Source organism: Podarcis erhardii (assembly GCF_964252035.2).
Source record: "Podarcis erhardii genome assembly, chromosome: Z".
Taxonomy (NCBI): domain Eukaryota; kingdom Metazoa; phylum Chordata; class Lepidosauria; order Squamata; family Lacertidae; genus Podarcis; species Podarcis erhardii.
The window spans coordinates 41055297-41078218 of record NC_138504.1 but is presented as its reverse complement, the minus strand read 5'-3'; the positions used below and the strand labels follow the sequence as shown (position 1 = coordinate 41078218).

The 22922-nt window shown below is 43.5% G+C and overlaps 1 protein-coding gene across 1 annotated transcript in view; it reads right to left on the bottom strand.

Moving 5' to 3' along the window:
- Positions 1-19774, bottom strand: part of RAB14 (RAB14, member RAS oncogene family) — a 37548-nt gene extending 17774 nt beyond the window's left edge. Inside the window, exon 1 of the mRNA XM_081847808.1 lies at positions 19455-19774. The gene's annotated coding sequence lies outside the window, so the exon portion shown is untranslated. The remainder of the gene's footprint in view (positions 1-19454) is intronic.
- Between the last annotated feature and the right edge of the window lie 3148 nt (positions 19775-22922).

Sequence of the window (22922 nt, the reverse complement as noted above, 5' to 3'; positions counted from 1 at the left end):
GGCAGTTTCAGTCCCATGGTGAGGCCTGAATCCCGATTGGAAGGGATCCAAATGGTCCGTTTCCTCCAGGCGTGCTTGGAGTTGTTCAGCAACCACCCGCTCAATCACCTTGCCCAAGAATGGCAGATTTGAGACTGGGCGATAGTTGGCCAAATTGGCCGGGTCTAAAGATGTTTTTTTAAGAAGCGGTTTAATGACCGCCTCTTTCAGCGGGTCTGGGAAGGCTCCCTCACAGAGGGAAGCATTCACCACCCCGCAGATCCCATCGCCCAGCCCTTCCCGGCTCGCTTTTATCAGCCAGGATGGGCAAGGATCAAAGAGACAGGTGGTCGGTTTCACTCGTCCAAGCAGCCTGTCCACATCCTCGGAGGTAACAGATTGGAATTGATCCCATGTAACAGGACCAGACAGAACTCTAGCACTCTCCCGCCCTGGCCCTGCTCCCACGGTGGAGTCTACCTCCTTCTGAATCTGAGCGATTTTATCTGCAAAAAACTTTGCAAAAGCATTGCAGGAGATCTTGGGGTCCCTACCAGGCCCCGGTGGTACAGGTGGTTCTGATAGATTGCGAACCACCTGAAAAAGTCTCCTGCTGCTGTTTTCTGCAGATGCAATGGAGGCGGTGAAGAAGGCCCTCTTCGCCGTCGCCATTGCCACTTGGTAGGCTCGACGATGAGCTCTAACCCGTGTCCGGTCTGATTCAGAATGAGTTTTCCGCCACCGGCAGATAGCTACAGACCTAACATAGCTGCCCCTAACATACCTTTTACTCATGGGTGGCTGAACATCTTCTGGCTTTGCTTAGCCTATTACAAACTTCTCTTCATTGAAGTATTCCCTAGTCTCCTTATAGAGAGGAAAGGAACACCTGAGAATTCATTATTTTAAACACCCACAGAGAGGTTACTTGAATCAGAGAGCTTACTGGATGCTCTTTCTAACTGGTTCTTTTTGTAAACTGAATTTATTCATCTACTTAGCTACAAATAGCCTCTCTGTACAAAATTTATATTTAAGGATTCCTTCAAAAAGCCATAGTAGATTTTCAGGACTAACTAGACTATCCCAGTGTAGCAACCAAGGAGCTGTATCCAACTAAGTACTACTACTCACTTGTCCCTCACATACAGATGGATGAGGGAACTATTTCCACAAAGAATCAAGAGCTAGCATAAATGAGATTGTAAAGTAGGCTCTGCAATTTGAATCAAACAATTCTAATCAAAAGTGGTCATCTTAACACAGTGAACAGAGTTGCCAGGCACATCTCTTCAGCCTGAAATGACACTTCAGTGTAAAACAGATTTGCCCCATGACCAGCCACCCTGTGAAATTTAATGTAATCTTTTTTTACGGAATGAATGTAGTGAGCAAGAAGAGAAATGCTGGTGCTTCTGAAACATCAATGTACCCCACATACATCATTGCTTAAATAGATGATCTGAAATCCAGGAGAGGTAGAAAATAAAAACCAAGCCACATTTAAGATTCCCTAAGTGAGATTCTTCCTATACAAGGAATTTTACTGCCCATTTTATACTGCACTTATTTATAATTGCAGGTCTAACTGCGCGTCTACCAAGAGTGAAGAGTGAAGCTACACAACTCATGCAGGGTACCAGACCAGCTTGCAAATCTCACATTTATTCTGTAATGAAATCAGATCACAATAGCTGCTCTTGGGAAGCAGGGGTGTGTGTCTTGGTGTTTGGTAGCTTAAAAGAGCCAACCAGGAATGCCTGGGAAATTGTTGGTGGCCTCTTCTTACATTTTAGGAAGTCCACACCATAGTTTTCAAATGAAAACCATTGCAGATCCCTAAAAAGCCAGCCTCATTGCTAGAGAAGCACAAGTTCAACCAGCCATCTCTATAGCCTTGATACTGATTGAAGAGAAACATCAAACTGCATCCCACCTTCATGTGACTCACAAATAGCAACAGTTCATTAACTAATAAGGAGATCTGCATACCTGTACAGTGGTACCTTGGGTTAAGAACTTAATTCATTCCAGAGGTCCGTACTTAACCTGAAACTGTTCTTAACCTGAAGCACCACTTTAGCTAATGGGACCTCCTGCTGCCGCTGCGCCGACAACATGCGATTTCTGTTCTCATCCTGAAGCAAAGTTCTTAACCCGAGGTAATATTTCTGGGTTAGCGGAGTCTGTAACCTGAAGCGTATGTAACCCGAGGTACCACTGTACATTGGTGTGAACAGAGGCAAACCCCGTAATTGCCATTTACTTTTCCCCACTACAAATCTGAGAAAGCAGATAGTGCATGCAGTTTGTAGTAATATGTAATGTTTGTGTGTAAGTGTGGATCACCCGTTTCTCCAGGCTGCTTCTCTCCTGGGCCACTTAAAGCTCAGGAACTTGAGACGCTCCACAGGGCTGCATCCTCCCTGTCCATAACTCCAGCAAAAGCCATCAGATTTCCTTTGTTGCCTTAATTATCTTTGCCAATCATGTTTCCCTTGGCTAGCTACAGCCATTGTTGCAAGCCTTCAAGCTAAGTATTTGTTGGGTGTTGCTTTGTGTCATCTTGGGAAGGAGAATATACAATTCTATTTTATAAAATACAAGGACTCAAATGGGTGGCATCCAACTAAGTTCTATGTAGAGGAGACCTATTGAAATTAATGGACTTGAGTCAGTCTTCTTGATTAATTTGAGAGGGGCTACTCTAACAATGTATGCTAACACTAGACCCAATACAAATATTGAGGTTTTAGACCAAGAGTGCAAATCAAAGGCATAGTTGAAACTACATTCTAATGAAATCTAAGGGTTGAACTTTAAACGCATGTGATTAGCACAGGATTATACAACAGGTCACCTTATGCTTTCATTCCTTATTGATATAGCATACGCAGAGCTGGTAAAGATACCTAGCCTCTAGGAGTCTGCGCCAAGCTTCCAAATGCCTAAGATTTCTCCCTAGGCCTGCTCCAACAATAATTCAGAGCACCACAAATATTTAACAAGTGTAAGCTTTCAACGGCCACTGACCTAGTCACCTGTATGAATACAGCATGACTCAGGTGACCATGTGGGGATGCTACATCAAAGTTGGGTTTATTTACCTATTTATTTTATAAAGTGCTTTGAAGTTTCATTGCAATCAAGTAGTATACAAGTATTATGAAATAAATATATATTTTAGGCCACAACTATACTTATTGTGTTTCTAAGCTTGCTGTCTATCCACTGTGGAACTTAAAGGAGCAGAGTTCCCAGGCAGTCTCCCACCCAGGCACTGACCCAGAAGTACCAGGTTTCTGGAAGGTAGCTGGAATAAATTCCTTTATCTAGCCAGAGTAGGAGGGAAAATTGAGTACTTTCTATTTTTACAGATTTGCTTGCCAAATAAGAGGACATCCCATGTTGGGACAAGTAATGTGAGGAAAAGCAACTGCTAGAGATAATTCCAAAAGTAAGCTATTGTCTACTTTCTTCACATCATCTACAAGACATCTCCAAGTTGTAGAAAAGCACTTCTCACCCACAGAGTTAAGTGGGAAGCTAAGATTCTCCACAGCTTTGATTCAAATTTATTAATTATGACACAAGCCAAATGCATGAAAGCTTTTTTCCCATGGTAATGCTTCCATTGTTTCATAGAATCATAGGATTGTAGAGCTGGAAGGTACCCTGAGGATCATCTAGTCCAGTCCCCTGCAATGCAGGAATATGCAGCAATGTAGGAATATGCAGCTGTCCCATATGGGGATCGAACCTGCAACCTTGGTGTTATCAGCGCCACACTCTAACCAACTGAGCCATCCAGGCTATATTATGCCTGGATATGATGGAGGGCAACAGAGCAGGCAAGGGGCAAAGAATGGAGCAGCAGAGCTCAGGGGAACTGGGGAAGAAGCTCATGGGAGGGTCAACGGACAGAAGGATTGGGAGTGCAGTTCAGAAGGTCCCATGTTCAATCTCTGGCAGCATCTCCACTTAAAACTGGGGTTGCCAACCTGGTGCCCATGAAGACCTTTGTTGGGGGCTCCAGGCTTGGAGCTTTCATTAAAAAAAAAAGCACCTAACCCACTTAGAAAGTTATAAAACAAAATGTGCCGGCATCCTTCTAATAAATTTCTGTGAAATGAGCCAGCCTGGCTGTTCCCACTTGTCAGTGATTTTAGCCAATGAGTGAAATCAGAGAAGGCTGGTGAAGAACAGGAATTATCCTGCCCAGGGACAGTGGAGTTTAAGTTTATAGTGCATCCTATCTCCCCATCTTCAATGTATTCAAAAATCCTATCTTATAATGAGCAAGGAAATACTAGTCCATAGAGAGCTCAAACAGTGATATTTTAAAGCTTACAGTATTTCTTCCACCAGATTCCTTGCAGAAGTTACCATATTCACCAACACCTTTATTTCAAAAAGCTACTTCAGCTTTGTTAACTTGTTCTTCCTCCAGCACACAATGTCATGAGAGCTTTTCCCACAGTGAACACACCCAGATACTGCAGACTTTCCAACTGCACCTACCTGCCAGGTCTCCTGGTAAAACAGTAGCAGAGCAGACCAGGAAGAGAACTCAGAAAACCTAAGAGGTGAACTGATGAAAGCATGGATTATATTTTCAAGGCTCAATTCCACTATTTTTACTACCAACTTTCCCTGTGAGAAGTATTCTGAAAGACTTTCATTCAAGACCGTGAAACTGAAACCATGCTTGAGCATCAAGAGCATTTACCCAATACCCAATAAAGGACTTAATAAAGGCTGCACAAGTTAGTGACTAATTGCTATGACTATGACAAATGCAAAGTGTTTAGAATTAAGGCTAGGATAGGACAGCCAAATTCCAAACCTCTGGAAGAACAGATGTTTTTCAAGGTGCCTTTTGCCTAGAAAAAGTGCAAACCTTTCAATGCAAGTCTATCCTGCAATGCAACCTACCTATATATACTGCAAGGATTCATTCAGGTCTCCTGCTGCCTCTCTGTCTCTGAAAAGCCACCCAGAGCTTGCAAGTGCAGGCTGTATCCAGACAGTTTTCCGACATGAAAGGGATCCCAAGGTTCATCTTGTCCAACCTCCTGCAATGCAGGAATCCTGCCCAGTTGCCCCTGCCTAGGCTTGAACCACCAACCTTCTGGTTAACAGCCAGAAACAGGGCAGAAACTTTTTTTGCTTAAACTGCTCTAAAGAACCATGCCCATTGATGCTATGGTGCACAATCTTTTACCCTTCAAATGCTTCAATATATATGTTCAATAGTAGCCATTAGCAGTTCCTTAACATGTTAAAAACAATTTTGAATGTTTAGATACTTGCCATCTCAAAGCCACCAAGTCAGGGATGAGGAACCTCAGGTCCACCCCCATTGTTCTGCACCGACACTGAGGTCCAGCGCCGAGGGCCTTTTGGCGGGTCCCTCACTGCGAGAAGTGAGGTTACAGGGAACCAGGCAGAGGGCCTTCTCGGTAGTGGCGCCTGCCCTGTGGAACACCCTCCCATCAGATGTCAAGCAAATAAACAATTATCTGACTTTCAGAAGACATCGGAAGGTAGCCCTGTTTAGGGAAGCTTTTAATATTTGATGAATTATTGTATTTTAATATTTTAATATTTTGCTGGAAGTCGCCCAGTGTGGTTGAGGAAACCCAGCCAGATGGGCAGGGTATAAATAACGTTGTTGTTGTTGTTGTTGTTGTTGTTGTTGTTGTTGTTGTTGTTGTTGTTGTTGTTGTTGTTAAATGCAGTCCTCTAGTCCAGGCATGTCCAACAGGAAGATTGTGATCTACTGGTAGATCACTGGACATCTGTGGTAGATCACTGGCTCCCCCCAAAGAAGCTGAACAACTGTGGCTCCCCTTAAAAAAGCTCAAAATTTTACCTCCTCCCTGAAAAAACTCAGCAACTTTGACCCAACCCAAAAAAATGGGGTAGATCACTGCCAGTTTTTAACTCTGTGAGTAGATCGCAGTCTCTTGGGAGTTGGCCACCCCTGGATCTAGTCTCTCTACCTGGCCACACTCCCTCCCAGCCACACCCCCTTTCCCAAGACAACATCCCTCAAAGCTCCCTGTTTGCTGCACTCTCCTTGAGTATTTTTGCCCCGGTGGAGTGTGCCCCTGAACTCTGATCAGGCCTTTTCCTTGCCTGAATGAAGGATAGAGAGGGAGTGACAATGTGAACTAGCCTTCTGTACAAAAGTAAAATTTACATTTGTTGCTCTGCCCACCTCTACCTCTGGCCCCACCCGCCACTGACATTTGGCCTCTGGAAAGTTGCCCAGAAGGGAATGTGGACCTTTGGCTGAAATGCATATAAAATATACTATCTATCGTATACAAAGTAAGTCAGTTTTTGTATAATGTTGAATTAACAAAACATTGCCCCAGGGCTAGGATTACCATACTGAACACTAGGTTAAGGTTGTTTGAAAACAAGACCAAGTCCACTAAGTATTTAAACTGTAGTGACTGCTTTGTATGCAAATAGCTACACTCCACTCTTGGGCCAACTGAGCTACCCTCAAATATACAATCCCATTTTATGACAACATAAAATGAAATACCTATTTTAGAACATAAGCAAATCTGCCACCTTAATAAGGCACTTCAGAGATTTAGGATCAGATAAGCCTGCTAAAGAATATGTTGACACCAGGGATTAGGTGCTGACCAGCTATGCAGAGTGCCCAAGGGAGTTTAAGTGCTGTGCCACACACACAAAAAAAGTATTTAGCTTAGCAGAAATAGTCCAATTTGCATATATCTATTTTATGCTACTGCTACTATTTCACAGGGAAGAACAAATAACAATGCTTGGTCATAAGCTCATCTCCCCTGTAGGGGGGGTCAAAGGTAGAACTAGTACTATACTACGTTCTGTGTCCAACAGAAGGCAAGAGTCTTCCTCTGGACCACTGGTAACCTTGTTCTGGCCCAGCTTTCTGACACTGATAGGATGGTCAAGCCAGGCACTTTTTAGAAAGAATCTTTATTTTAAAAAAAAGACAAAACTGAGATGACATGGATGCACATTTCTCCAGTACACTCAGTGCAGACTCCACGCAGCAAAATTCCATTCCTCTTTTTTTGCATGCACTAATGACTGCTTCTCCACTTCTGCTGGGACTGGATGGCTGATCCAACATTTAGGCTACATTTCCTAGCATATTCCTTTCTGCAGAGGATCTTGAGGTGCCTAATCACCCTCCACATACCACTTTCTGCATTCTCTGAGGATTCCTTACAACTATTATTCCCCTATCCCTCCAACAGAGTAAGAGACAGCCTTGCCTAAGGCCACCTGCTGAGTTTATGCCTGGTCTGGGAACTTCCTATCTTCTATCTCATGCTCTCAAGCCATGGTGCTACATCAGCCCAGGGAAATAGGAACTCAGAACAAATTAATATCTACCTCACATTATGCGCCCATACACATAGCTCATCTTTTCCCAGTCCCTTCACATAACATTCATTTTTAGAAATTAAGAGAGTAAAGTATGGGTAACGGAAGTAAGAAAGCTGACCAGAACATCTCCAGTTTGCTGCCCTTCCCCCTTCCCTACTTCTGGTTTCTAGATCCCCATGTTTTATTCAGTTTCTCTCTGCTGGAGAGCACTAGCTCCAAGTGAAACTCAGTTTGATACCTGCAGCAGAAACAATAGCTGTGTTCAAACCTGAAAACAGGATTTTGAATTAGACCCGAATGAATTTCATAAAGAGGGCTTCTTACAATCCTACTGTGAAGCACAATTGTGTTCAGCTTAAAAAGCATTTAGAAATCCTTGGAGAAAAGGGTGCTTTAAAAAAATACACTAAACTTGGGCTCTTATTTCTGAATCACTTTTGAGTCTGCAAGTATTCTGCAAGTATTCTGTCCCACTCCCCCAGAATAGTTCAGTCGTGTTTCTACTATTCTACTATTGCTCTTCCATAGTCTACATCTCCAGGTCTATGCTTCACGTCAATGCTAGTGATTACATGCTAGTAATACTTAGTTCATCCACTACCAAGAATAGCACGAGCTGTAATGAGAGGAATGATGTCTGAATGATGTGGTGCACTTTTCAGCAATATCTAGTAGATCTGGGTGATGTATTGATACATTGCTTGAAACCGGCTTGAAGTTAAAATCACAAGAGCAATTTCAGAATTTCCAACCAGGCAAAGTATCATGAATCCCTGGGCCTGCTCACAGCCAGCATAGTGCACTTCAATCAGGGTGCATGATGCTCACCCACTCCCTCCAACCCTCCCTTTGCAGCCCTGCCACCAGCCTCGGGAGTGGCGCTTTCCTGCCAGCCAGCCCCTTCATTTATTTCTCTGGCTGTATGAGTGGCAGCAAGCTGCCTACTCCCTCCATTCCTTCTCATGCCATGGCGAATGGTGGCTTCCAGTAGCCACCACTTGTACAGCAAGAGGATATTGTCAGGGCAAGCCACAGCTAGCAGTTCCAGGGAGGCTGGCGGCTTCACACTGCCATGGCATGTGGTGCCTCAGCTGATGTGCACTGCCTTAGGCAGTACCACCCACCTGCCCTTGCCAGGAAGAAGATGATGCACACAGTGATGCTAATTATCTCCATGACCAGCAACTGCCTTCTTCCTCCTCACCTCCTTTCCAACATCATAATATACCACCATATCACAAAGTTTAGCTGGCGATCTATTACAATGTTGGAAAGCAGGTATCGTCCAGCTCTCGTATTTAGTTTAAATGCTACACTAAACATGATTTTATGAGCAGCCAATAGCACTTTTGACTTTTCTTTAGACAAATCCTCTCCCAATCTATCCCATGAAACCAACAGCACCGACTGCCTGAGAAAGAACAATGCTTATCACGGGCTTCTGCTTTTATCCCTATGCTCATCACAGCCTTCACCAACTAGACACCATTCAGACATTTTGAACTACAACTCCCATCAGCTCCAGCCAGCACATACTAGGTGGGTTTGATGTAAGTTCAGCTCTAAACAGCTGGCCAGTGCCAGGCTGGCTTATCAGCACCAATCATCTACTCAGAAATAATTAAGGTCTCCATCAGAGCAGCCACCACCACCAGGTCTGAAACAGAATAAGCTACTTACAAGTAGTCAAAATGAACAGGTAGGATTTTTGCCAACATGGAAGCAATGCTTAATATTCTACGTAAGAGTGTTGCTACATGCTAGTGGAGCACAGGACAATGGTAATTAGGGTTACCTCAATGTTGTGATTTTACCATCTCTGCTGTAGTTTCCCCTCAAAGAAAGGAAATTTAGTATGTAGCACTTGGGCACCTAGTTTCAAGGCTCATGTTGCCACGGAGACCGTAAGGGCAGTGTTAGAAACTGGGATAGGAAAGCTAGGTGTCATGTGACTCCTGAGACCTATGTTGTGGGCACGAAAACAAAATGTCTATGCACCTTTTTTCTTTTCTTTTTGCTGCCATGATACCAGACCAGGTGATTTGCTCAGCAGTGTGGCAGACAGAGAGAGAGGTGGGGGGGAGAGACTGATCAAATCAGGTGGTCTGTGGAGTAGTGTGGAAATCAATGAGGTGCAACAGGGAATTTTAGGCACAGAGATCACCTCTGGAACTCCATGCCACAGGGGAGCACAAGACTAACTGAGCTTAGGCAGGGAGCAGACAGCCTCCAAGGGGAAGGCAGCTCCCAACCAACAAAGCTCACAACAGATGCTGAGCCAGAGCAGCACCCTTAATTCTGCCCCCCAAATGTTACTCTGTTGCCTCCCCACAGCTCAAATATGAGGGACCACTGAACAAGGGTTTAAAGAGCTATTTCAACCCATCTGCCCCCAACCCTTTAACTCCTGCATAAATGTTAGATGGCCTTTGGCCAGATCCAGCCGTGATTTTCTTAGTTTTTTACTGAAAGGGGCCAGCGAAAATGTAATTAATGTAAAGGAAACATAGGGAGCTGCCCAAGTTCATACCACAGATCGATCAATCAATCAATCCCAGTATCATCTGCATAGGCTAGCAGCAGCTCTCCAGGGTTTCAGGAAGGGGACCTTCCCTGCCCCCACCTGGAAACACCACTGGGGATTGAACCTTGGACCTTTTGCATGCAAAGCAGATGCTCTGCTGCTGAACCAAAGCAGCAGCAAGAAGAAGAACCACTATGCAGTCCAGATTCAGAGTGGGGGCCCATTAACCCAGCAGCATCAAGGCCTAGAAAAGGGGCTTCTCTCTCGCACACACACTAGTCAATATCACATGATTGCAGGCTCAAAAGCAGCAGCCACCCCAGTAGCTCCCCACAGAAATCAAGTCAATCACCCCATAGAAAACTCTGATTATGGGAAGAGGGGGAACATGGAGGATAATCTGGAATCTAAGTTGGGGGGGGGAGCTCTCAAAATGCAACCCATCACTCCTCAGCTATGATGTACTACAAGCATTAAATGCCACACCTGCCCACCCCCAACGTTCTCCTATAGAGACAGCAGTAGGCTGTGTATGCTAAAAAGACTCTTTTTAGGGTGGGGCAGGGGAGAAGAGAATACAGTGGTACCTCAGGTTACAGACGCTTCAGGTTACAGACTCCGCTAACCCATAAATAGTACCTCAGGTTAAGAACTTTGCTTCAGGATGAGAACAGAAATCGCGCGGGGGCAGTGGAAAGCCCCATTAGCTAGAGTGGTACCTCAGGTTAAGAACAGTTTCAGGTTAAGAACGGACCTCCAGTAGGCATGGTTAGGATTAGAGCAGAGAAAAAGCACTGTGACCCTACCCTTCCCTCTATTTCTCTATCTTCCCCCCACCCTTCGCTATACCACCTGTATATTCTTTTACTGGAGAAGGGGTTGGGGTAGGGGTCCATCAAGGCTCCTTTTGGGAGAGGTAAGGTACAATTTGGGTGGAAGAAGCCACCAAAGTCTTCACTCTCACCTAAACATGCCATCCCTTTCATCCCCCCCCCATAAAAAATTAGCCCACAACTGTGAGTGGAAGGGGAAACCCAGGCAAACTTCAATTGTTGCTAATGTTACCATGGGGAGCACATTCATGTGAGCTACAGCACTAAAAGATCTATGAGTAAGTTAAATAAGCTCTCCCCCTCCCAGTATAATGTATTGCTGAAATAAGTTTAAAATTTTCCAAGGAGAATGCAGTATCTCCTTTGCTGCAAACTGTCAAGGAAAAAAGAATGAAGTAGCAGTGTTAGAAAGCTAGGAGCTAAATGGCACCTTAAACCTAGGTTATGGGCACACCAATGGAATGTCTAGACATACTTTTTATAAGAAGAATACAAAGCTGAAAATGAATGAACTGCAGCTAAAATCTTATATTCATTTTTCATATGGTCTAGTCCTCATTTGAAGGCTGCAAAAAACAAAGCCATGCTTCCCCTGCCAGCCCACCTAATATTCTTAAGAGGGTCTCTTTTCCAGTCTTCAGAGCGGCTGGAAGTGGGAAGGCAGAAAAGGGTCCTCCTTTTTCTCGGAGTTTTGAATGCTGGAAGCAGGCACCAGCAATCATTTAAAATGGGATACCCTCTCATAGACATAATACTAGAATGTACAACTGCTGGATCACTTACATTGGTACATTGGTTCTCAAACTTAATCCGTTCTGGAAGTCCGTTCCAAAAACAAGGCATACTTTCCCATAGAAAGTAATGCAAAACGGATTAATCCGTTCCAGACTCTTAAAAACAACCCCTAAAACAGCAATTTAACATGAATTTTACAATCTAACGAGACTGTTGATCCATAAAATGAAAGCAATAATCAATGTATTGTATTATAAAATAAATAAGGCTGTATTACAGATGATAAAAATTAAAATTAACTTTTTTCCTTACCTGCACTGATGATAGTCATTGTTTGGATGAGGAGCTTTTATTCATTTTGACAGTCACATAATCAATTAATCAGTAGCTGAACTGGGTTCCACACAGTCACAAAAACAAATTAACCAAAAAGCCTCAAAAACAAAAATGCAAAATAAATAGCAAAAACAAACCAAACTTAATCTGTTCCGGAAGTCTGTTCAACTTCCGAAATGTTCAAAAACCAAGGCACACTTCTGAGTGGTGCAGGCGCCCCGGAAACAATAGCCGACAGCCGCATCGGACATTCAACTTCCGGAAAACATTTAAAAACCAGAACACTTACTTCCGGGTTTTGGTGTTTGGGAACCAAGGCATTTGAGAACCAAGGTACCACTATATAGCTATGATAAACCAGCAACTTCAAAGTTTGCTCTTATGTCATCCTCAATTTCTACTCAGACATTTCCCCAAGAGCAAACTTCAGCTATTAATCACAAGATCCTGTTCCATCACCTGATTTGAATTCATCAATTTTGCACTGAAGAGCATGCGCACTATACCACAGCGAAGTCAGTGTTTTATTGTTACACATGACAGCCTGCTGTATTTATGAATGACACCAACTGAGGCTAGTCCGTATTGGGAGTATCATATGACACTTGGTTTTGTTAACTTTTTGCAACCGTCACTCACAAGACAAATAAACACCAACTCTGAAGATTATCAGAATAACTTGGTAGAGGAAAAATCTTCAAAAGCATCTTCTGTTCCATACATACACCTTTTTACTTCTGAGTTGCATTCATAAGCACTAAATCAGGAGCTCCCAAACTTGTTTCCCCCATGGACCTCTTGAATATGGCCAAGTGTATTAGCAGACCATTTAATGATTTTTTATGTACATTGTAACAATTTTAATGTGTTGTGCTAGATGCTGTATAATTTTCAAATTTTTTGGTTGATTTTTATTTCTTATATTGCATTTTATTGTATGACAACTGAAATTCCGCAGAATTTAAATTGTAACACAAAAAATACAATATAAGAAATAACAGAAGCAATAAAAATAAAATTGAAAATCACTATGAACATTCACAGACCACCTGAATGAAGCTCATAAGCCACAATTTGGGAACATCAGCATTAATTGATCTTAGGGCCTCTATTCTGTTTCATACATAAGATTGTCTTTTAAACATTAGTACAAAGCAATCCTAGATAGTGGTCATCCTTTAATTACCAACATTAACACTATCCCTCTTCAGAGGAGCCACCCTCAGTTAATAGGCTAAATCAATACTTTTGTTTCCAGGTCAGTCATTAACAAATACTGCTAAACAAAGCAAATACTGACTGAATGTGTTAACAAAGGCCTCAAACATGTCCAATTTTTGATCCCAGTTAACACTACTGGGGATTCTTACCTTACCAAATAGGACTGAAACTCACTGAATTCAAGGGGATTTTACTATGACCACAGCCTAACAATGTGCAAAAACTGTAGTTGTGACAGTTATAATTACAGTGGTACCTCTGGTTGCGAACGGGATCCATTCTGGAGGCCCATTCGCAACCTGAAAAGAGCGCAACCTGAAGCGCTGTATCTGCGCAGGTATGTGGCGCGATTTGGCGCTTGTGCGCATGCGGCAAAACCCAGAAGTAACCCTTTCCGGTACTTCCGGGTTGCCACGGGACATAACCTGAAAGAATGTAACATGAAGGAAACGTAACATGAGGTACTGTACTGTACTGAGGAATTTTGGGGAGCATATCCATGACATAAGGTGATTTTTAACTATTACCTGGTGCTGTACCCGTATGGCTGCTAATAAATACGCAATGTCATTTTTTTATTGGCTACTTTAGGTTGTCAGGATATAACTATTATTGCAACAGGAACAAGCTTAGGTTCCTGCACTTCCCCCTCTAGCACAGCTACAATGAATAATCTGGAAGCTTTCACTTCCATTTTATTTTAATTAAGCGCAGCTTAGCATTTGTCTCCCAAATGCAACCAGCTTAACTATGATTTATAACAAGCCAACACCAAAACGTTGCTTATGAAACTCGCTTGTAGTTCCAACAAATCACAGTTAAGATTAACCACTGTTTAGAGTTTGGACTCTAAACTGTGGTTAATCAAAAACGTAAGTGAAAGCTCCTCCCTCCAGCTGCAGCAATAACGCACAAACCCTTTCACTGTTTACCATGAAATCCAAATGAAGTCATTAACTCCTGGAGAAGAGAACGTAAGACAGGTAAACTGCAGCCCTTCAAGACTTTGTAGGATTGCAACTCCTACTATCTTTGACAAGTGGTTGAAAGGAGCTGTATATATTCTGAATATATATGATACACAAATCAGAGCTGTTGAAGGAAAGTGAATTAAGATTCCCACAGCATGCAAGAATGTTTTGACTGACTTACACCTCAGGAAAGAATACATTCATCTGTTGCATTCTGTTTGGCATAAGATTCCGGCAACATGTGCACACATCAAAGACACTGTTCTCTTTGAGACTGTAAAACCTGTGTCCGCATTAAACCACCTTGGGACAGGAGGGGAGGGGAGAGGAGAGGAGGGGAGGGGATCATAAGTTAGATGGAGGAGGAGATTCCTTTTGTAGAAACTAGCATGTTGGGAGAAAAACTGGGTTCATCCTGACATTTTTCACTGGGAAAGGGAGAGAGAGAATAAGTGCACGTGAAGGAGCATTCCAGCATATGAACCTTCAACCTGTGTGATGGAAGTGGCACAGGACGATACATACTTTTACATTAAACTGCAGCTTAGGGTGTGGCCAATGTGTAACTTCAGAAATTTCAAGCAGCAAGTATTTCTTGAAATAATGTTCCCCTGTACAGTGGTACCTCGCGTTCTGGAGGTCTGTTCTTAACCTGAAGCACTTTAGCTAACGGGCCTCTCGCTGCCACCGCGCTGCTGCTGCGCGATTTCTGTTCTCATCCTGAAGCTAAGTTCTTAATTCGAAGAACTATTTCTGAGTTAGCGGAGTCTGTAACCTGAAGCGTATGTAACCTGAAGCGTATGTAACCCGAGGTACCACTGTACTCTTAAATCAACTTGCAGCTCTATTCTTATTCAAGTCCTACCAAGCTCAATGCAGCGTTCGAAACTCCCAGTGTTCCAGGCGCATTTTGCGACAAGACTTTCATGAACACGAGCAGTTTCTGAGTTCTGGGTGCAGTACTGCGCCTAAGATTTCAGATTAAAATTGCCACTGTTACTCAGAAGTAAATCCCTACCAAGTTCAATGGGGCTTCCTCCCAAGTAAAACATTTAATTTGAAATATACTAGTCAGTTAGTTATGATGGTTTAAGTAGTGAATGTTAATGTGTTATCTACCTCAGACTCTTAACAGTGATGCTTAAAATCAGAACACATTTTGGAGTGGGATCATTGAAGGACCCTTAAGTCTTAGGTTTGCGAACTGGACACTCAAGGTGGATGTCTCTGCCATCAGTTATATATGCATTTAATATGCTTTAATTGTGGTGCCAAGAAGAAGAAAAAGAAGAAGAGTTTGGATTTGATATCCCGCTTTATCACAACCCGAAGGAGTCTCAAAGTGACTAACATTCTCCTTTCCCTTCCTCCCCCCAACAAACACTCTGTGAGGTGAGTGGGGCTGAGAGACTTCAAAGAAGTGTGACTAGCCCAAGGTCACCCAGCAGCTGCATGTGGAGGAGCAGAGAGGCAATCCCGGTTCCCCAGATTACGAGTCCATCGCTCTTAACCACTACACCACACTGGCTCTTCATATAAGATATATTTATATGAAGGAAAGGGGGTACAGAGAGAATCCAGGGTTTGTCTGCAGAGTGGAAGGAAAGGAGGACCTTTTCTGCTTCCCCACTTCTAGCCACTCATTCATTTTTAGCTTTGTATTCTTGTTATAAAAAAAGTATGCCTAGACATTCTGTTGTTGCGCCCATAATCTAGGTTTAAGATGCCATTTAGCTCCTAGTTTTCATATCTCAGTTTCTAACACTGGCTCAATGTAATTTATTCCCAATTGTGCTTAAAAAAGCAGATTTAGATAAGAACTCTGTATAAAAGCATGGCCGTTGCATAAGTATGCCTGTAGTAACAGCACCACTGTCCTTTTAGAAAGTTTATGATCCAAATAAATGTTATGAATGTTAAATGTTATGAATCCACAACACATACATCAGTATAGGAAAAAATATGAACTCTCTAGCACTGGCCACGTTTGTACATAATGCTAAGCCATGGTTCACTAAAGCCTTAGCTAATAACACAAGTTAACCATGAGTTGTCCCACAGATGATTGAACAAACCATGGCTTACCACTGCTCTTACCTCATGCCTTTAGCTAGGTGAGCATCTAGTGTGGAATGGGCAAAAAAATCCTGCTGTTCACACTTAACACCAGGTTTGTAAGCCAATAACAAATAAAGGCTTCAAATTCTAGTTAATTGGCAGACCATTGCTAAGCCATGGTTTAATAAATCAGTTTAATAAACTATGGCTTAGTGTTGTGTGAAAATCAAGACGCTCATTACCAACTAAACTAAAATACATGCAGTCACTTCCATTTCTAAGCACAGACATCAAGATGGAGGCACAGCAATTGAATCTGACAAGGTTTCCCCAAAATGCAGAGTTTAAGGCAGATATCCCATGGAAAGGCAGATACAGGGGGAAGCTATTCTCACACATTCACGCAGTCACACTCCAGGATGCACACACATCTAGGATGCACAGATGACAATTCTCATTTGATTCTTTTTCGTGTCCGTTGAAGTTCCTGAAACTAACTCAAAGGATTTCACATAAGCATGCGTTCTTAGAATCTGAGTTCAATGAGATTTCTTTTGAGTATTTCATTAGAAAGCAGCCATTTCAGTGGAAGGGGGAAAAAACTGCATGTAAGCAGGGTAAATGTGGATGCCTTAGCAACCATAAATCAAACTTTTTGGTGAGTTCCCTTCTATGAAGCTTTCTAAAAGACCCTGCTGATAGAGTGAAAAATATATTCCAGGATTTCGCCTTGCAACATTAAACTCTCTAACTATACAAAGCCATAAAGCAAAACTTTGCTCTCTCTAATATGAAATAATAATTCCTTTTCATTATTAGCAATCGACTGCCATGTCAATTGCAACTTAAAGTGTACATATTAAAGGCTTACTTACATTCACCCTGAATGCTCATAGGAAAAAGTGAGTGTATAAACAAGCACAGCCTATCCCTCATTAAGGATCTACTGTTTACATACAGTATGAGAGAGGGAGGAATGCACCCAGTTCATCCTACACATTAAGAAACAGAAGCACTTAATCTGCTATTTCTCTTACTGAGGAAGTACTACTACAGTTAGTTATATAGTAAGGATTGCACAACCTAAACTGTGAAAATTAGAGCGCTAGTAAATGATGCACATACTGCCACTTAGTACCTTTTTAAGTTCAGATCCAAATTTTACAGTTCAATTCTATGCAAATCTATTCCAATTAAGTTCATTTGGGCTTACTCCCAGGTGAGTGGGTATAGGGCTGCAGCCCAACTACGCTACCTCAGACATTTTCTATTTGTTATTCATTCTTCACTGTGTTGTATGCCAACGTAATACAACTAGCACATAATGAGCACTTTTACAGAGCTATAAATTGTGTGCATGTGTGCATGGACACACACGCTGTCTAGATAACAAACAAGGGAAATCTGCACGATGTTCCCCTGCATAATAGATTCCCAGTGCATATAACTGTACAAATGTGCAAATTAAAGGCACACAAGCTTTTCTCATTATCACAGAGACTATCACCATGTATTAAAACATCATGCATGAAACACACACACATTCACATAGAATGCAATGTCTGCAATGCCTGTCTTACGCATTTGCATAACAGGCCTTTCCACAATGCCTTTTCAAGCAGACTGGTCATAAATGGTGATGTGCCTCAGACACACCCTGACACTTACAGGTGCATATAACAAAATTGTTATAGAAATAAGCACCTATCATTAATCTGCATACAAATCAGATACACATCTATTGGATTTGTGTCATATTATCCCCTTAGACTTAGAGATGGGCTGACCTCAAGACCCACATAAAGAGTTCAAATAAGAAGAAGTTTGCCATATATGGGTGAGCAACCTTTTTTCTGTCAAGGGCTCAGAAGTAATCAAAAGAGCCTGTATACTGGCAACTGGTAAACCCAGAGCCAAAATGGGCCACATCAAAAAGAAAAGATTGGTGGGGGTACTCCTTTCTCTCTCTCTTTCTGCCACCCACTTTCCCTATTTTTTTCCTCCTTGCCCCCTGCAAGAAATTAGGCCTATATAAGCTACACGCAAACATATTCCACCCTCTAGCAGGGCAGTTACACTTAACAATACACCTAGATTCCATGGGAATAAGGACCACCCACCAATACACCCGGAGTGAGCACCACACTCCCTAGTAGCAGCATTATTCACTCTACAAGGCACTTATCAATATTTGAGACACAGGGCTCAACAACTTAGAATCTGTGTAGTGCAAGAAGCAAATACCACATAGAGGAGCATCTATTAAAGCCAGGAGTAGCCATGTTAGGCTGCAACCCTTACTTTTTTTGCACGGGGATGTGGGGAGACAAGGCTCATCGAGCCCAGTGGGATATGCATCTTCAATACTTACAAAGGCTGATGTGGAGAAAATGGATAAAAGAGGAAGTCTTTCTTCCTCTCTCATAAAATACTAGAACTTAAATATTGGGAAAGCCCAGACAGAGCAGAACAAAATCATTTCTTCACACAGCCTAGAGCTGAACTATGGAATTCTCACCTCAAGAGGTAGTGGTGGCCTCTTGAGTTGGCTTTAAAAGAAGATTAGGCACATTTATGAAAGGTAGGATTATCAATGGCTATGTTCCTTCCCTACTCTTGGGAGCAAGTACGCTTCTGAACACCAGTTGCTGGGGGTGACAAGAAGGAATGAGGGCTGTTGCACTCGGACCCTGCTTGTAGCCTTCCCAGAAGCATCCCCTTAGCCCCTGTGAGAAAGAGAGGCTGAGCTACATAGGCCTCCCTTGGCCTCATCCAGCAGGGCTCTTCCTCACATCCTCCCCCTGACTCAGGCCCATCGAGCTCAAGCTGGCAATTGAAATCAACGATGCTGAAGCCCCGCAGGATTATGGTGGGGCTTGCTCTGAACAGGACCAAGTCCGGATCCAGCCCACCTTATCCGGGAGGGCAACACCTGTGCAAGAGCAACACCCGAATAAACATGCACAGGTAGGGGCGGGGGCGAAACGGGAAGGGATCGGGGTGGGAGTCTTTCAATCCCACCCCGCCAAGTTAAGAGAGAGGAAAAGGGCACATCTCCAAGGGAGGCAAACGTGAGCGGCGGTTTTGCACGGGCGGAGGCCTCCCCCTTTCCTCTGGAGCTGGGTGTGGTGGGCCCACCTGCAAAGCGGTGAGCAGGGAGGGGAGGCCTGGGCACCCGCAGGCCTCTAACACGCAATACAAAGGAGGAGGAGGAGGAGGAGGAGGAGGAGGAGGCCTAGGCGCCCTCAAGACTCACCGCAGACCCTTCCTCAAAAGCCCCCCTTCACCACCACCCAGCCAAGAGAGGGAGGGGTCAAGTGCCCCCCCACCCCGCCTCCGGTTGCCAGGCAACCCCTTGCGAGGCCTTGAAACCCGGCTAGGCCTCGACAAACCTACCTGGGTCCGAGGGACTGGTGACTGGGCAGCTTGGTTCCGGCTGTGGCGGCAGCAACAAGGGAGGTCTCCTCCCCTTCTCGTTCCGGGTTCGAGACTCGGTCTGGCGCCGGCCCCACCACCGCCTTACGCGTGCTCTGGGTATTGTGGGTGGGGAGGTGGGGGCCTGTGTCTGCGCGCGCGCAGCGAGCTCCTCTCCTTTCTTTCTTTTTCCCCCACCCCCACTCGTCCCTCGCTGCTGTTACTGCCACTCGCCACCGCCCCTCCTCTGCTCCTTTCAATCCGCTCGCACAACACACTCTGTCCAAGATGGCGGCCACCCCTTACACGGGGTTTCCCCGCCCCCTACTGACGGAGGGAGGCGGGAGGAGGGGAGGGGGGCGGTGGGAAGAAGAGCCGCAACGTCCTGTCGCAAAAAAACCGACCACACACACACACAGACACACAAACGCAGAGAAAATCGCCTCACTTCAAGCAGGGGAGGGGAGGAGGCGGAAGGAATACGGGCGAGCGGCTGATGCCAACCCAGAAAATAAAAACGAGAAACAAAAAAAAAAAAGAGAGTTCCGTTGACAGTGATAACCAGGAAAGGGACCAATCATCGAAGTAGCCGGGGGAGAAGAGGCGGAGCGGAAAAAGGGCAATGCTAGGGGTGTGGTTTTTTGGGGGGGAGAAAGAAAGATTGACCTTCGGGGAGGTGCGACGGGTGCGCGTGCGCACAGCCAAGTGCCTGCGCGCACGCAAAAAAAAAAAAAAAAAAAAAAAAGATAAAGATAAAGATAGGAGAGTCTCGGTGTTTCCTTTGGGAGGATTTTTTTTTCTTTCATTGTTTGGGAGCATGCGCTGTTGCGAACGACGCGCGAAGTGGGCGGGCGCGTCTTAGACCTTGTTTTTAAAGAGCTGAATCGGCTCCGCTTTAGAGCTCGTTGGCTCCTCTCGCTGGTCAAGGCCTCATCCCGACCCCTCAGCCTCCGCAAACACACACGCCCCAAAATCATCATCCTCTACTGTGGAGGATGATTGTTTGCACTACTGAATGTTGACGCATTTCTACTCACGCTCTGGACTTGGAGGCCCAGTAGGCAGGAATTCAACGGGTGAAGCTTTTTCCTGAGTGCCAGCTTTACAAGTTGAATTTCGGCCTTTAGCAAGCTCCTAGCAGCTTAATATTTTTTGGTCCCGCTTTAGGTAAACGTTGAAACGCACATGCGTTTTCAACCAGAGGTTATTTCACCATTAATTGATAGTAATTTTATAGAGAAGAGGACTATAAAGCAACATATAAATACAAAGTATAAGATCAAAAGGTGACCCAACGCAATGAAATAATTGCAGCAATGCTTGTAACAACTCCAGGAACACAGCTTCAATCACAGGAATGCTGTAAAAATTACAAAATCACATATTCAGTGAACAGGAGTTCATTGCAGGGAAACAAATCAGATTACAGTACAGTGGTACCTTGGGTTACATACTCTTCAGGTTACATACGCTTCAGGTTACACACCCCGCTAACCCAGAAATAGTGCTTCAGGTTAAGAACTTTGCTTCAGGATAAGAACAGAGATGGTGCTCCGGCGGCACAGCAGCAGCAGGAGGCCCCATTAGCTAAAGTGGTGCTCCAGGTTAAGAACAGTTTCAGGTTAAGAACGGACCTCCAGAACGAATTAAGTACTTAACCCGAGGTACCACTGTACAGACATCATGTGCAGACATCCCCACCCTCACTGGTCTGCACATCAACCTAAGAATGCAGCTTAAAAAAAAAAATCGATTTTTTTTTTTATTTAAAAGTTTTCAACAGAGAATACAATAAAAGCCAAACGAAGCTAAATTAAAATAAAGCAGAGAGAAAAGATAGAATAAGATGATGAATATGATGAAGAATATGATGAAGAAGTATAAATTAATACAAAGCCCTCTATCAAGGCTGTGTCTTAACCTTTATTCCACACAAGAAGGGTGAGCCCTCACAGCCCCCACTTGGGAGCTTCTCCCTTTCTCCCCAGGCTCCCACCTTCAAAGATCCTCTCTACCCTTTCCCTCACTCAGGGCCCTTTATCTTCCACTCATTACCCTCTTGTGTGTATCCTCATTAATCCTAAATAGGAAACATCAAAGAAGAAAACATAAATGTAGAGTTAGCAGAAGAAAACAAGAATTAGAATTCATAGAAGAAAGAGAGATAAGATATAAGAAGGGCTTCCAATTCTCCATCTACCAATTATGTACATAAAGATTATTCAAAGTACAGTGGTACCTCGGTTTAAGAACAGTCCGGTTTAAGAACGATTTGGTTTACAAACTCCACAAAACCGGAAGTAGTATCCCGGTTTGAGAACTTTACCTCAGTCTAAGAACAGAATCCAAACAGTGAAAGGGCACCGGCAGCGGGAGGCCTCATTAGGGAAAGCACGCCTCCCTTTAAGAACGGTTTTGGTTTAAGAACGTACTTCCAGAACGGATTAAGTTCGAAAACCAAGGTACCACTGTAGTCAAAATATACACTCCAGGATAACATCTAGCTGTGTTTCAATATAATATCCAGCTATTTCTCAATCTGCTCAGCAGTGTTTTCCCAATCTTCAGTCCCAGTCATCACAAGTTTGTTCTTTTTTTTTCCACCCCAAAAAGTCCAAAAGGAGCCTGTTAATTAGTGCTTTTTCATCCTCCAGCAGTCTTTGTTTTCTGGGTGCTAATTAACTGGCAGATATAAAATCCATTTCATACTTGCTTCCAGTCTCAAAAATAATTAAAAGAAGGAGGTTTTGCTGACCCAGTGCCTTGAATTAAGGGCTATTATGTGGTGCATGGACCCAATAAAGGGTCCATGAATATTCCTCTATTCCCCCCTCAAAAAAAAGTTCACATAGAAAGCTATCTCTCAAAGTGAAGTAATTTGACCTAGCCACTCCATGACCTGCTAATTTTCTATGTGCAAGGGAGAAGGGGGTGCTACAAATTTCTCATAATGTATTGTTTGGGTTTCAGGCTATAGCTGGATACTGAATAAGCATGGAAACCAAAAAGCTCAAATCATATTAAAAATAATTTGGAGTCTGTTACCAGCAAGGTGATGGTGTCCTCTAAATCCAACTGCCAGGGGTTCAACTATATATAAAATGACCAGGCTAGAGTCGGGGGTGACAGAGAGGGAGAGAGACAGAGGAAGCTGTCTCATATTGAGTCAGAGCATTGGCCCATGTAGTTCAGTATTGTTTACACTGACTGGTAGAAGCTCTTCAGGGTTGGAATAGAATCCTGAAGCTCCCTTCAAAAAGAGTATGTTGTGGTGATGGACCAATCATCCTGATTAAAAAAACATGAAGAATGACAACTCTATCTAACTCAAACTACTAAAACAAAACAAATTCCTTCCAGTAGCACCTTAAAGACCAACTAAGTCAGTTCTTGGTATGAGCTTTCGTGTGCATGCACACTTCTTCAGATACACTGTGCATGCACACGAAA